Source organism: Antrostomus carolinensis, unplaced genomic scaffold (assembly GCF_000700745.2).
Source record: "Antrostomus carolinensis isolate BGI_N321 unplaced genomic scaffold, ASM70074v2 scaffold7310, whole genome shotgun sequence".
Taxonomy (NCBI): Eukaryota; Metazoa; Chordata; class Aves; order Caprimulgiformes; family Caprimulgidae; genus Antrostomus; species Antrostomus carolinensis.
The window spans coordinates 59,249-72,611 of NW_010287674.1; positions in this window are offsets into that span (position 1 = coordinate 59,249).

Consider the following 13,363-nt stretch of genomic DNA (forward strand, 5'->3'; position numbering starts at 1 on the left):
ACCCCCCCCCTCAGCATACAGGACTGCAAGGCTTCAGCAGTGAAAAGCTTCAGTACTGTAGAACCTATCTAGATAGATAGATATTATAGATATTTTCCAGTTTTCTCTGATCTCTGGCTACTCCATCAGCCCTTCATGTAGAGGATCCTTTGGTTTGCTTTAAGGTACACTAGAAAGCTGGGTCAGCATGCAATGACACAAGGATTAGGAAGGTACAGGTGTCCTTTGTGAGCTTCCCTGCCCAAAACTGACATTCTGGGCCATTACCTTTTGCAAACCCATCACTGTTCTCAATCTGTATTCCCTACCTCCTTCTTGCCTACAAAATCAGGAGGACTTATCAGCTGCGAGTGCTGAAATACTGGAGGGGAAAAATAATCAGAGAGTGTTTCATTCACTCTAATCTTAATATTATCGGCGTACTGATTCAGAAAAGGTGTGACTCTGAATGGCTGGGCAACAAATGGATCTGTGATTCACATTTATAACCCAGGTTTTGTTGTAAACACTACAAAGATTGATTAATTAATGATAAGATCAAGGGAAATGTCTGGCAGGATAGACAGAGAACCAGAAATGGAGCTAGAGAGATTAGAGAAAATGGTAGGCATTAATAAAATTAGGCTGAACCTGGGGAAAAACAGACTAATATGTCCACTGTGGGGGACTAATCTGGATGCAAACAGCCATAAAGTAGGAAGAGAGATGAGTGCAATGAAAATCAAATGTCTGGAAAACAGAAATACTGTTTGGTTTTATATTATGATGACGTGGTGTAAAGCAAAACATAAAATTACTCCATTCATATAGTCCATCCACCAAACTAATCAAAAGATGCTTGTGGAGATATTTAAAAAGATGATGCTATGGATCATGGATTAAATAGAAGCAGTGTTGAGTTTTCAGTTCCTGTGGTTTTGGATTTTGTTGTTTAAAAAGATTTGCAGAATTTGAAAGGAGTGGGGTTGGCAAAGTCATTTAGGAAAAAAAGAAAGAAAAAGAGCTTAAAAGATTATCAGTGACTTGACAACCATCCGCACTTCTCGAATGGGTGTTAACATGAAGCAAAATGAAATATTGCTTTGAATGATTCAGGTGAAGACACTAAATTTCAGTCTCCATGCTTGGGCTAGACAATAGAAAATGTCTTAAATAAAAAGGTCACTTAGGCTCCTGAAGGAGGAGAGCTTTTCTAGTGAAGCTGCTCTTCTACCCAGAGGTTCTGTCCTGCCAGGAGGTGTTAGCAGCCAGTGGCTGATCTGGATGAGTGCAAATGTTTGGTGTAACCAGGACAGAATGTTGTTAGAGAGAATGATTTTTTTACCCTTGAGTCAATTAAGGACAAGATACAGTGCTGTAGACTGTAAAAGTAATGGTCCTGAAGGGCTGGTCAGACAGAGAGGAGGTGTTGGAAAATGCCAGTGTCCTCCAGACGTTCACTGAGGTGCTTCCTGAAGCTGTGATGACAGGATGTAGTTGTGTAGAAGCTGGCTGCGCGTGTAGGGTACTGTTGGGTATACCCCCAGTAGTGGACCTCTCCATTCTGCAAAGAGTTAAGTTGTGTAGGAACTCAAACACCCCCTACTCTCTATTGAGCAGTGCAAACACCAGTCAGAGCATTTTCACATTCACTATTCTCATTTGGGCTTTAAAACCTCTTATGTGGAGCTTGAATGACAGATGCTCCTGTTTCTGCAGCGCTTTCTTCCTAGTCCCTTTCAATAATTCATATTCATCTACACCTCATTCCCGTGCTCCTTTTCATTGCTCCTTTGATAATTAAACAACAAGACATGAAAGGTATGTGAGATGCTGAGATATCACCATGGCTCAAAATACACCTGACGTTTGAGCAGGTAACTTAATTACCACTTGGTTTCTTATTGCTTGCCTGGGAAATAACCAGGCAGTTGTGTTAAACATAAATGTATGGCAAGAAGCGAGAGGGGAAAAGAGAATTTGAAGGCTCATTGTGGCTGTAATATTTCTTTGTGTATTGAAGTCAGAATTCCTGTAGTTCAATTTAACCATTTCATGTGGAAAAACACAATACACAGGTCTCCAAGCACCCCTTTTCTTCAGGTAAGCAGAAATAATCATCACATTTAGTTGAAGTGTTTTTACCCTCAGTAAAAATTCCTTGGTTTAGCTATGGGCTGCAGGAACTGTAAGTCCTTGGTAATTTTACAGTAGTTCATACATTTTGTTCACAGACTGTGACCAGGACAAATTCTGTCTCCAAGATGTGGCTGTTTAAAATTTCCCATTTTAACAGTGTTGTGGAAGGACTTCAGTAAATGGCAGCACTTGGCATGGGTCCATCTCACTTAATGAAGGAGACTAATTTGAAATGCATTCATTGCAGGCTATTTATTTGGAGAGCGGAAAACAAGAAACTACTTAGAGGGTGATAGAGATCTCAGAAAGGCTGCCTCTCCCCTCTTGCTTGTCCTTCTCTACTGGCTATATAGCTGGCCAAAAGGGACTGTCTTTCAACTTTAACGACCTCAATTAGATAACTAAACTCAATGGATGAGTCCAGGTTCTGTGTGTGGGTGTTGATTTTCCTTCTAGGGATATTTAATCTGCTGAAGGGATTAGAAATATGAAAAGATTTTGATTGAAATGAAATAACCCAAATTGTTATAAGCTCATAAAGTAATACAGACAGCAGAAGTGTCGGTGAGTTATCTCTAGTATCGCTCTTGAAGGGCTCCTTCAGCTCCCTGGTTCCTAATCAAACACCTAATGAGTTTTCATAACCCTCCACACTCTGATTGCTGCTGTGGTTTGTTTGTGCTGCTGTTTTGTACTATTACTGGCAGTAACTGTCCTTTTCAGAGGAACTTTCACCAGCCTGTTTTCCTCTCAGGAGTCATCTTGGTGTACCGGTCCATATTGATGGAACCAGGTGATATAATGCATCTTTTTATTGATTAAGTGACAGTATAGTGTATTGTTGCTTGTATTCTCTTCTGAGCCCTACTGATTGTATGCTACTGCAAAAACTTGTAAAATCAATGCAGGTACTTACTCCTTTCATCTGTAAATTGCATCAGCAGATAAAACCAGGGACGGTACTTGAGGTGATGCGATCTAAACACAAGATTAGCAGAGGGCATCTCTTGAAAGCACAGTCTACTCCAAAAAGTAACTAAGGAAAAAATTGCCCTGCTTTACTCAGCACCTCCAGTTCCCTACTTGAACTCAGGGGCTGAACTGCTGCTGGTACTGACGATGCTGCTCTCCTCCAGCTTTGGAGATGCAATCCTGCTAGCAGGAGAGCAGCTAAATCATCTGCCTTTCTGTGCATTGTCAACAGAATTGGTCACTAAGTTCAAGCAGAGTTTGGTGAGGAATGAGAACTAAAAGGCATCCAAGGGCTTGGGGTGCTGGGACTGCAAGTTCTTCATTACCAGTGATGTGAGAAGATAAAAAACTAAAGCTAATTGGAAAAAGCGAAAGTGGTACAATGTTCTCCTGGTTTTAGGATGAGATCTTATTTTTATGAAATAGCTTTGTGAAGCTTCATATTCCAACATATTTTGGCTGGCTGCTGGGCTTTGGAAGGACTAGCAGATGCCAGATTCACATTCTGGTAATGCTGATAGTTATTTTACTGTTACAGGAGTGTTGTTATTTTCATGTAAATTAAACTGATTTTATCTCATAATTTATATTCCAAGTCAAAGCAAGAAGTGTTTCAGGGTATTACAAAACAAGCACCTCTGTAGGTTGTCTACCTTGCCATGTAATTTCTGTCATGTTTTTGCTGTATTAAGGCTCAATGATTTCCAGCAAAAAGCGATGTTTTGTTACATGAATATTGTCTAGAAATCAATGCTGGCTCTCTGGTATCTGAGACAAGATTGTTTTTGCTATTATTTGGTCATTAGTGGTGTTGCAGAAGAGCTTAAGAATCCAAGGAAAAGACTTGAACACCCTCTTGTTTGGTAAAAACACAGGACAAACAGATGGTTGTTGTCTCAGAAGGCTCACCCTTGAAAGAGATGCAACAGACTAAGCCAGGCACTGTGGGTTTGTTTGGACTTCAGTATCGTATGAAAACATTTACCATTTTCAAGGCGAAATTGGGTCTCTGACTTCACTGAGAGAATCTTGAGTGAATTCCCTTAATTGTCATTAACTGGCCAGTTGCCTGATACATATAATTTAAAGGCCAAATCCTGTTTGTCTCTGTCGCAGGGTTATTCTGTTCATTTCAGTCATACTGTATGCTGTCCTCTTAATTGTGAGTAGAAAGTGTTCATATGGACATGACAAGCAAAATCTGTCAGCGCTTGTTTGAGAAAAAGAAGGACCATATGTTTTCAGGCCGAGGCCAAAGCTGAATGTTTTAGACTATAGAAAAGTAACGCTGATGAGCTGTGGATTGTATGCAGAAAAGTCTGTAGAGAAGAAGTGTTAATATCATTCATAACTTCAACTTTAAATCCACTTGAGGCAATAAAAGAGTCTTTGGCTGATATTAGCACATCTTAAGCTAATGAGTCCTTTGAATTGTAGTCCCTTCCAGAGTCTATTTGTGATGGACTTAACTGGCTAATGGTTATGTTTGAACTTAATCTTTTATTAATAAATTCCACTGATAATTCTTTGCTTTTCTGAAGTTTTGTCTTGTTAGATTCACACCATGTATCTCTACTCGGGTGTCTTATGGTAAGAGCAGATTGCAGTTATGTAGTCAGAAGCTGCGCACCTTAATAAAAGATTCAGTAGTCTTCAAAAGACCTTGTTTTTAAAAGATTTTCATTTCATTACATTTACAACTCTAATAAAAAGTTATATGCAGTGCTTAGTGTTTTTTCGATAAGTGTTTTGATTTTATATTCCCAGTATGTGGAAGCTGGAATTAATTTGCTATAAGGGGCAAGCTCTTCTGGCTGCAGATGTAATATGGAGATGCAGGCTTCCCATATCCTTGTATTCCCATTAAATTCAAGTTTTTAAAAATCAATTTTTAATTACTGATGCCAAACATGCCCAGAATACAGAATGCTGTTTTACTAATGGCTTTTTTAGTGTTGTTGGCATAGCAAAATGTTTGTGATCATCTCACCCAGCCCCACTGCCCTGCTTGCTCCTCAATTCAAGATCGTCCTTTATCATGCCCTTCATAGGACAAGGCTGTGTGGGAGATGTCACAATATCAGCAAATGTTTTCCTGCTTTTCTCCAGATATACTTGGCAACAATTAAGTTTGTTTAGGCCGATTTAAAGATGAAAATAGAACCTATTCATGCATTTGATTTTACAAAGAGTTATGTTATATGATCTTTTAGTATGAATGTGGAATCTTAAAAAATACAGCTTCATGATTAACTCATTTAACATGCTATATTCATGAGAAAGCCCCCAGAAGTGTCAGTTGGCACATTTTCATGACATTGCTCATAAAAAAATTTCCAAAGCATTTTTTATATTATAGTTAATCATTTTTATGCAGAAACCATAACCTCCTCAGTTAGGTGCCTTGCAGTTCAATACATAATTGTTAGGAAAGTTATTTTATTGCTGTGCCTTGTAGCATTTGTTTCAAATAAAGACAAGAAAAAAAAAAAGCCAAATTGATTTGTAGAGAGTATATGAGACTATTCCCATAGTTTCATCTTCTTGAAGCAGTTACCTGCTATGCTGTTTATTTGTACTATTAGGTGGGCTCAAGGAAAGCTAATTTTAATCCTTCAGTGCTCTATCTATGCCACAGCTTTCCTTTGTCACCTGAGGATACCAAATAACATTTTTGGGCTTAACCTCATTTTTGTGTCCTGAGGCTCCTGTTCCCCCGGGGGAAGCACTTAACTGAATATCTGACCCTTTGTGCTTTGGTTTCCCATCTGTAGACTGATGATGTTTTTTCTCTCTGCAGACTTAAAGCCTTTGGGAGATGATTTATCTCTCAGTACAGCTGCACAAGACCTAGTACATAAGGGGCTACTTCTACTTGGAAACTCTAGGAGTTTCTCACCAAATAAATAATAAAAAGATTTTTATAGGTTACTCTGTAATTTTTATGAAAAGAGGGGAACTTGGTACCTCTGAACTTGTCCAAGGCAGCAGTACAAGAAACCAATTAAAGCAATATGCAGTGACTTCAATCCAAACAATTTAAAGCAATCAGGTATTAGGGGAGTTTGCTTTTGAGATATATATATATATATATATATATATAAATGCATTATAAAATTTGGTGCAGAAGCACTCACCCTGCAGTCCAACATTATTTTATAGTGTAAGTTGCACTTTACTTCTCCCCCATCAAACTTTCTCCATAGTGGAGCAGGAAGTACTGGGTTTTCACTAGTGATATCAGTATTTGTTTTTTACATTGGTGTTCACTGCTGAATCTTTTCCCTTCTCTGTGCTGGTAGGTAGTGTGCTCATTTTAGGGAATTCATGCTGCATGGATAGATGAACTGCAGTCTGCTCAGAGACTGAATTCTCATGCAAACTGGCTGCAGAATGACAATTAACACTCTTCATTTAAGAAAGCCACTTTCATGGATCTTGTAGAAGGGTGATTTTTCTAGCTTCCTGATATCTCTGCTTGAACTTATATTTCATGTTGTTCTTCCAGATTAATATTTGTGTTATAATAATGCTGGATATGGAAATGATAGGGATTAAAAATATTTTCTGGTTTCTCAGCCTACTTCAGTGAATAAACTTGCAGTGCCTTTGATACCCTGGTATGTAGGATTTAGTTTTTTAAGGGACATCAATACTTTACTATGTATAGTAAGGGATAAATCCACTCGTGTATTTGAAGTTGCAGATGCTGGAATGTCTTGCCCATGCTGGAGGTAAAATGAAGGCATATATTAAAGGATAGTAAAACATGACTTTTTGCTCAAGTATTTCTTGATTTTGGGTACTAATTTCTTGGCCAAGTCTACCTGGAAGTATTTCAAATGGTGGTATTATCTATAGCCGATTAACATGTCTTTTAATTTTTCCCTATTTATTTGTCTTCTTAGCAAGACAGAAATGTAGACTCATGATTTCTGCCAGTTTCTGACTCTGTCTGACACCTTGCACAGTGGAGCAAGTTATATTGTGGCTTTCTGGAATAAATTCCTGTTGTAACTTCATTTCTGTATCTGAATTTTATCCCCTCAAGAATAAAGCTATTGTATTCCATGGGATTACACCAGATAAGAGAGTAGAAAATCAGGCCAGGGATGTTGAAATTTATTTATCGCATTGACACGTTTTGATTAAACTCTATATTTAATGTTCTTTTAAAAAATTGTTCACTTGTGCAAAATAATGTTATTGCAAAACAAATGGAATAATCACATTTGTGAATGAACCTTTATTATCTGTATTTCTACCTTTAAAGATGTCATTGATAGCATCCAAAGAGGATGCTACTGTCAGTCTTAATGGTTTTCATTGCTTGATCCTTTTGCAGTTTGGTTCTACTCTTGCTAATCTTACTGTTTTAAGGAAAAGTTGTTTCTTAATTAGTTATTAAGGTGGTTCTGGGTCATTTGGCCCATCACAGACACCTTGCTCTTTTAGAGAGGGAAAGCTGAGCTCCTAAAATGACCTAATCAGTGAGTTATCCAGCAGGAGCTAAGTGGGAATGTTTCCAAAATGTTTGGGAGGCAATCAGCTGCTGAGCCGCACCAGCTATCCACACTTGGGTTATGCCAGATGTGGATAGGTACCTTCTCTGGCAAGAGTTGTCTCTTTGGCAAACAAGAGGAAAAAAGGTCAGAAATTTGGGGTCACCTCAAACACTTGTTAAAACATCCTTTGTCATTTTAGTTTGGAATCAGTAGAGCTGCATGACAGAGGATTAGTTTTCTTCATTAACAAGTCTTGGTTTTGCTCAGTTTTTAGAACTGTTCTCCTCTGACATTTAATTGAAGGAAAATACCTCTTCTCAAATGCTGTTGATCTTCCTTTTAATGTACAGTCCTGTTGCTGTCAAATAGCTTATTAATGGTTTAATAAGACATCAGTGGTTTGATTAAGGTCTTCTCTTGGATCATGAGGAGCAAGAGGTCATCATTAAAAGCAGTGACTCAGTCATGGAAATAACTATTCCATGAGAGGAGGTTAAGAAGTCTATCATCAAAGAGCTCATCTCGTCAGTGGTATCATGTTTGTTTTGAAATCAGCCTGTTTGGTGGTGTTTGCCTCACAGATGATCTTGCTCTTCTGCCTTGCTCTTGCATCCCTCCTGCCTGCCTTTGTGCCCTCTAACAATGCTGAAACCTGAGGCTGGGGCTTCCTTCACACCCTGGCAGTGTAAGGGCATCAAGAGGTGTCGGATCACGGCCGCTTGCTTTGCAGGAGAGCAGCGCTGGGGTTTGGTAGCAGTCACAAAATAGATCCAAAGAAAACACGTAAAGCAGCATTTTGTTAGGAATGAAAGTGTTTCTCCTGCATTGGCAAGGATCAGTTATTTACTGAGAGAGGAATATGACAAGTACTCGTATTTATGTCATTTCAAAAGCATCTTATTTTCATGCAGTGTATACGCAGATGATGATGTATAAAGAACATTTCCTCAGAGCCATTTTTGTATGGATCATTTTCATGCATGTTTTATAAGAATTGTTTTTTACCTCTACTGTGTAACACTGCATGGCTTTATTTTCTTAATTCTTATTACTTGTGTTGAACGTATTTGTATGTGTGTGTAAATACATCTACGTATGCATTCCCACTGTAGGATATATACATGTCCCAAATGATGAATGATATATCATACCTGATTTTGAGAATGGCAGGAGGCAAAATCATGCCTCTGTCTCCTTTAAGAAATCTTTGGGCTCTCACTAGAACAGGAATGGGGAGTTTTCTCTTTAACATTTCTACAACACTGCTTCACAAACTGCAGAAATAATTTTCTGCATAACATTTCAGTGTTATAATTTTCTGTAAAGAGATTTAACACACTCCACAACATTTTCTATTTCCAAACAATTATTTTGAGAGAATTAATGTTCTTTTATTAGCTAGAGAAACCAAGGTGAAGTTATTTAAACGGCTGACGGATTATTCACACCTCCTTGTCTGGTGCTAACAATCAAAAGGGCTGTACTGACTGTGGACTCGGAGCTCACAAGCAGCAGATTTCAGACTCAGTCTTAATTTTGTTCTTTCAACTTCCATGTTCAATGAAGAGTTCACAGTTCCTTGCAAAATTATGTCTGAACTTGACTATTTTAGATGTGCTGGCAAAACACCAGCCACTGCAATTGGTAAGGCTATGGCTCATAGCTAATACTAATGTCTCATTTAGTAATTATCTTATGAAACAGGCAGATTAAGCAATCATATGGCCACACAGATGCAGAGCGCTGTCACATGGGTGACATTGGCAGATTGTGCATGTATTAAGCATTTTGTCTAAGGAGAGGTGAGGAGAGAGAGTCTTGTGACATGGCTCCTCAGCCCCTTTGCTTTCCTGTGTTAAGTATCTCTGGGGAAGAGCATGGAAAGGTTTTGAAAAGTGCATAGAAAGTCCTAGTGAATGAACTGACTGTGTAAAAGCTAAAGCTTATCTTTGATAGAAGAGAAAGTAAAGAGAAATTGCTGTCTGGAAATTACATTCTTCCTGTCTAAGTTGCTGGTATGGGTCTGTTAACACAGATTCCAAGTATCTTGGCAGTTTTAATGCAAGTACCTTTGCAATCCCAGGTAAGGAACTCTGATCCCCATTTTTTCTACAGAGGCTAGAGGTGCAGAGGTTGTACCTTTCCTTGCCTACTGCAGTGACCTATGGTGCTCTCCAGGATCCATATCCCCTCACTATTCAGACCATAAACCCTGTGTAGAACGTGTTGTACCTCTTGCACATGCCAGTTTCCTTCCTTGGGAGCCATGGTGTGAGGACGAGTCCCCCACATTGCCCCATCTTGCTGCAGTGCAGCCAGAGGGAATACCTGGATCAAGGAATGTGGAAGTGCTCCTGCAATCTGTGCAATAGGCAGAGACGGGGGAGAAAGGATGATATTGATACTGAAAATGAGAATGAGGTGGGCAGGATGGATGGTAGATGATGGAATTGCAATCCTAAAAACCCACACTCAGTTTCCATCTCCATCTGGAGGTAACTTCCCTCTGTAGCTACTTGAGTTCTTAAGTCTCCTGAGGAGCCTAGAGCTTTGCTTTTGCTTCTTCACTCCATGCTGAAGTCCAACAGGGACCCAGAAATGAGATGCATCTTCCACATGCCTCTCTGTGGAGCATTTCAAAACACACACATGAACCATCCAGTTCAGACTCATCACAAAGTCTAAGGGTGGGAATAACATTTTTTTATGCAAAGGGTGAGAATAACCTTTTCTCCCCTGATTTTTTATTTTTAATGTTGTTGTCTATGCTAACTAGCTGTGTTGAGAAACAAAACCATGTCCAGTGGTTCAGGTTCCTGCCATCGTGTTTCAGTAGGGTCAGAGCTGAACGAGTGGATGCTTACCACAATCAGAGTTGCTTTTCAGGATTTGTCGCATCAGCTTTTTCAAAGATCAGCCTGTAGTTTGGCAAAAGCTGATTTCCTGCCTACTCCCTACTGATCAGAGCAAAATCAGTTCCAGCAGACCAAATTAAGCAAAAGAACAAAAAGCTTCGTGTAGGCATGAATAGTGTTCACTCCAGAGCAAAGTTCAGTCCTCCCTCATCGTCACAGCTCTTTGCTCACACTGGGTGCACACTCTGAAGCCATATGGGTGCAAATGTGAAACACATGGCACCACAGGACTATGCAGAGGAGAAAATAACCATGATATTTGAAGTAACTCTCTATATGCATATTGTGTAGATTTTATAATGTTGTACACGTTTTTTTTTTACTTTAAACATTTGATAAAATACATGAGTTTTAAAATTGCTAAATATTTAGATTTAAAAGTTTGTCATGAAAATTCCAAGGGAATTTTATATTCCAATATAAATATAGATTATATTCCAATATAAATTTAGGATTTTATATTCCAATATAAAATCCTAAAAATTAAATGATCTCTTAAATTTCATCACTTGGGGCAATTTGCCCTCAGTGAGTTCAAATTCTAAGAACTGTATTTCTAAACCATTCTGGAAAATTACTTTCTCTTGATTAATTCTTCCCTGTGAGCTCTGAATTCTTTTGCTAATCACAATGTAATGAGTAATAATACAAATTTTTGTTATTGCAATCAAGTGACCTCGTGATGTGTTTGCAGCTGTATCAAGGTGACTAAAACCTTGAAGATCTAAAGGATTAAAGTAACTCATATACCCCAGGATTATAGAAAAGAGAATGGGAGAAAGGAATAAGGAACAGAAAATTGTATTCAAAGGCCTAATGTTGGAGGAAAACCTTTCAAATGTGACCTATTTATTAATCCAGCACCACTCGTGGCTGGAAATTAAAGAAATGCTCCATTGGTTTTGAATGCTTTGGGTTTGCATTTGAAACCCAAACTGCTGAGGTTAAACTTGCCTTTTATTTGCTTGGCTTTTTTGTGTCTGTATTTTCAGAATCAGATAAACTTTATTACTTGAGTTTTAATAACTTATCTGGAAGGTGTTTGCTCATGTGTTTTCTATACTCAAAATACTGACATGAACATTTTTTCATGGATTTGTGGATAATTCTGGCTCACGTGTTTCTGGAAGAGATAAAGGCTGACCAGTAAAAATCAAGTGTGAGAGTGGATCTGTATGTCTCAGTTAATAATTATCTGAAGAGAAGAGGTGATTTTGTACTTAATCTAGTGGTTCTTAAAACATATTTAATAAAGTTAGCATTCCCTGTTAAAAGGTCACCCATCAAGACTTGAGAATATGCTTCTTGGTTGAGTGAGAGGCAGTTCCTTTCATAAGCAAGTGCTCCCTCGTCTGAAACCCTGCAAGTTATGTGAAGTCTAGTTTGAAGGCTGCTCCTGGGAGATGGCACTCACCAGTGCCTGGCTTGGAAATTCCCATCAAGGAGGGCTTTCTATATCTGGGTTGTCCAGTAGCACCTGGTTTTAATGCCTTGTCTCACATCTTTCTCTCCCCTCTCTATTTTTTGTGAATAAGTTGTTAAAAAAAGGGGAAGACTATCTCACCTTGGGATCTGTAGCTTTATATTTTCAATAGGTCTGTCCTCTAGGCAATCCCAAATGTGACTGGCCCATTGCCTGTTTGTGAGTTTAACTGATGGCTTCCATCCCCATGTTTTCATATTCCAAGAAAGAAATGTGTATGGTTTTTAATAAAATACAGCAAGCCTCTGGCATGTGACTATATGACCCTGAAGTTTGAAGAGCTCTAGAATCAAATCTGGGTCTAAATTTTAAATTTAACCCTTAAGGTCTGTAAAATGAGCTGACCTTGACCCTTAGTTCTCTGTGTGCCACTGAACAGTGAGAAAGGAAATTTCTTATTGTTGTGCCTTTGTAATATATTCATCTCCATTTCACAGGGGATGCTTTATCACCTCTTATAACTAAAGCTGTTATTTCCCAAATACCTCTGTCTGCTGAACACTTTTTTTTCTGTTTTTCTGCTTTTTGTGTATGTTTTTTGCATATGTTAGAATTCTCTTTTTTTAGTGAATGTAGAAGTATCCAGACCAGCAGGGTGGAAGAATTTAAATATTTAGTATCATGAATATTTTAATATCCTCAGGATTATATTTGAGTCTGAAAAGAATGAAAAGGAACATGTACTTCTTCCCATCTCTCAGACTGTCATGAGCCTGGGTCCAGCAGCTACAGACTTGCTTAGCAAAATAAACACAGCATTTTAGAGATCATACTATTAGGTGATGTTTGTTTAACTGTAAGGAGTTTTAGTTGTGCAAACCTTAGCGTGCAAGATTATGTGACAGTGTATGTGTCACCTATGTGAATGTGTTACAAATAACTATTTTTTTTTTTTAAATGTAAGCCCAGTAAAGCCAACTGAAAACTTTGTTTGACTTCAGGACCACTGAGAAACTGGAGGTGACTTTGTGGTGCTTCCTGGATGGTTTTTCTTGACCAGAGCATGGTCTTACTTTGTACTTGTGTTCCTGCCATTTCTCATCCTGCTGTCCAAAACCTATGGAAGAGGATATTCCACCTTCCAGACCTCCTTCCCACCACATTTAGCAGTAGCCTAGGGCTTCACTAGGTTGAAGATATGCTTTTTGGTGTGCTTCTCCTGCCCCATCTCTACCAGCGATCTCTGTGGAGATGCTCTGAGCATATTGTAGTCACCACAGGTGCAGGTCAGCACCTCCAGGACCCTGTGCTGCACTCACAAAAAACAAAAAAAAAACATTCTGAGGAATTTTAAAACATTCCCAGTGGTTTTTATTATGTAGCCTTTGTAGCTGTCTCTCTTTAAGACTCAAGATAAATTGGTCACAGTT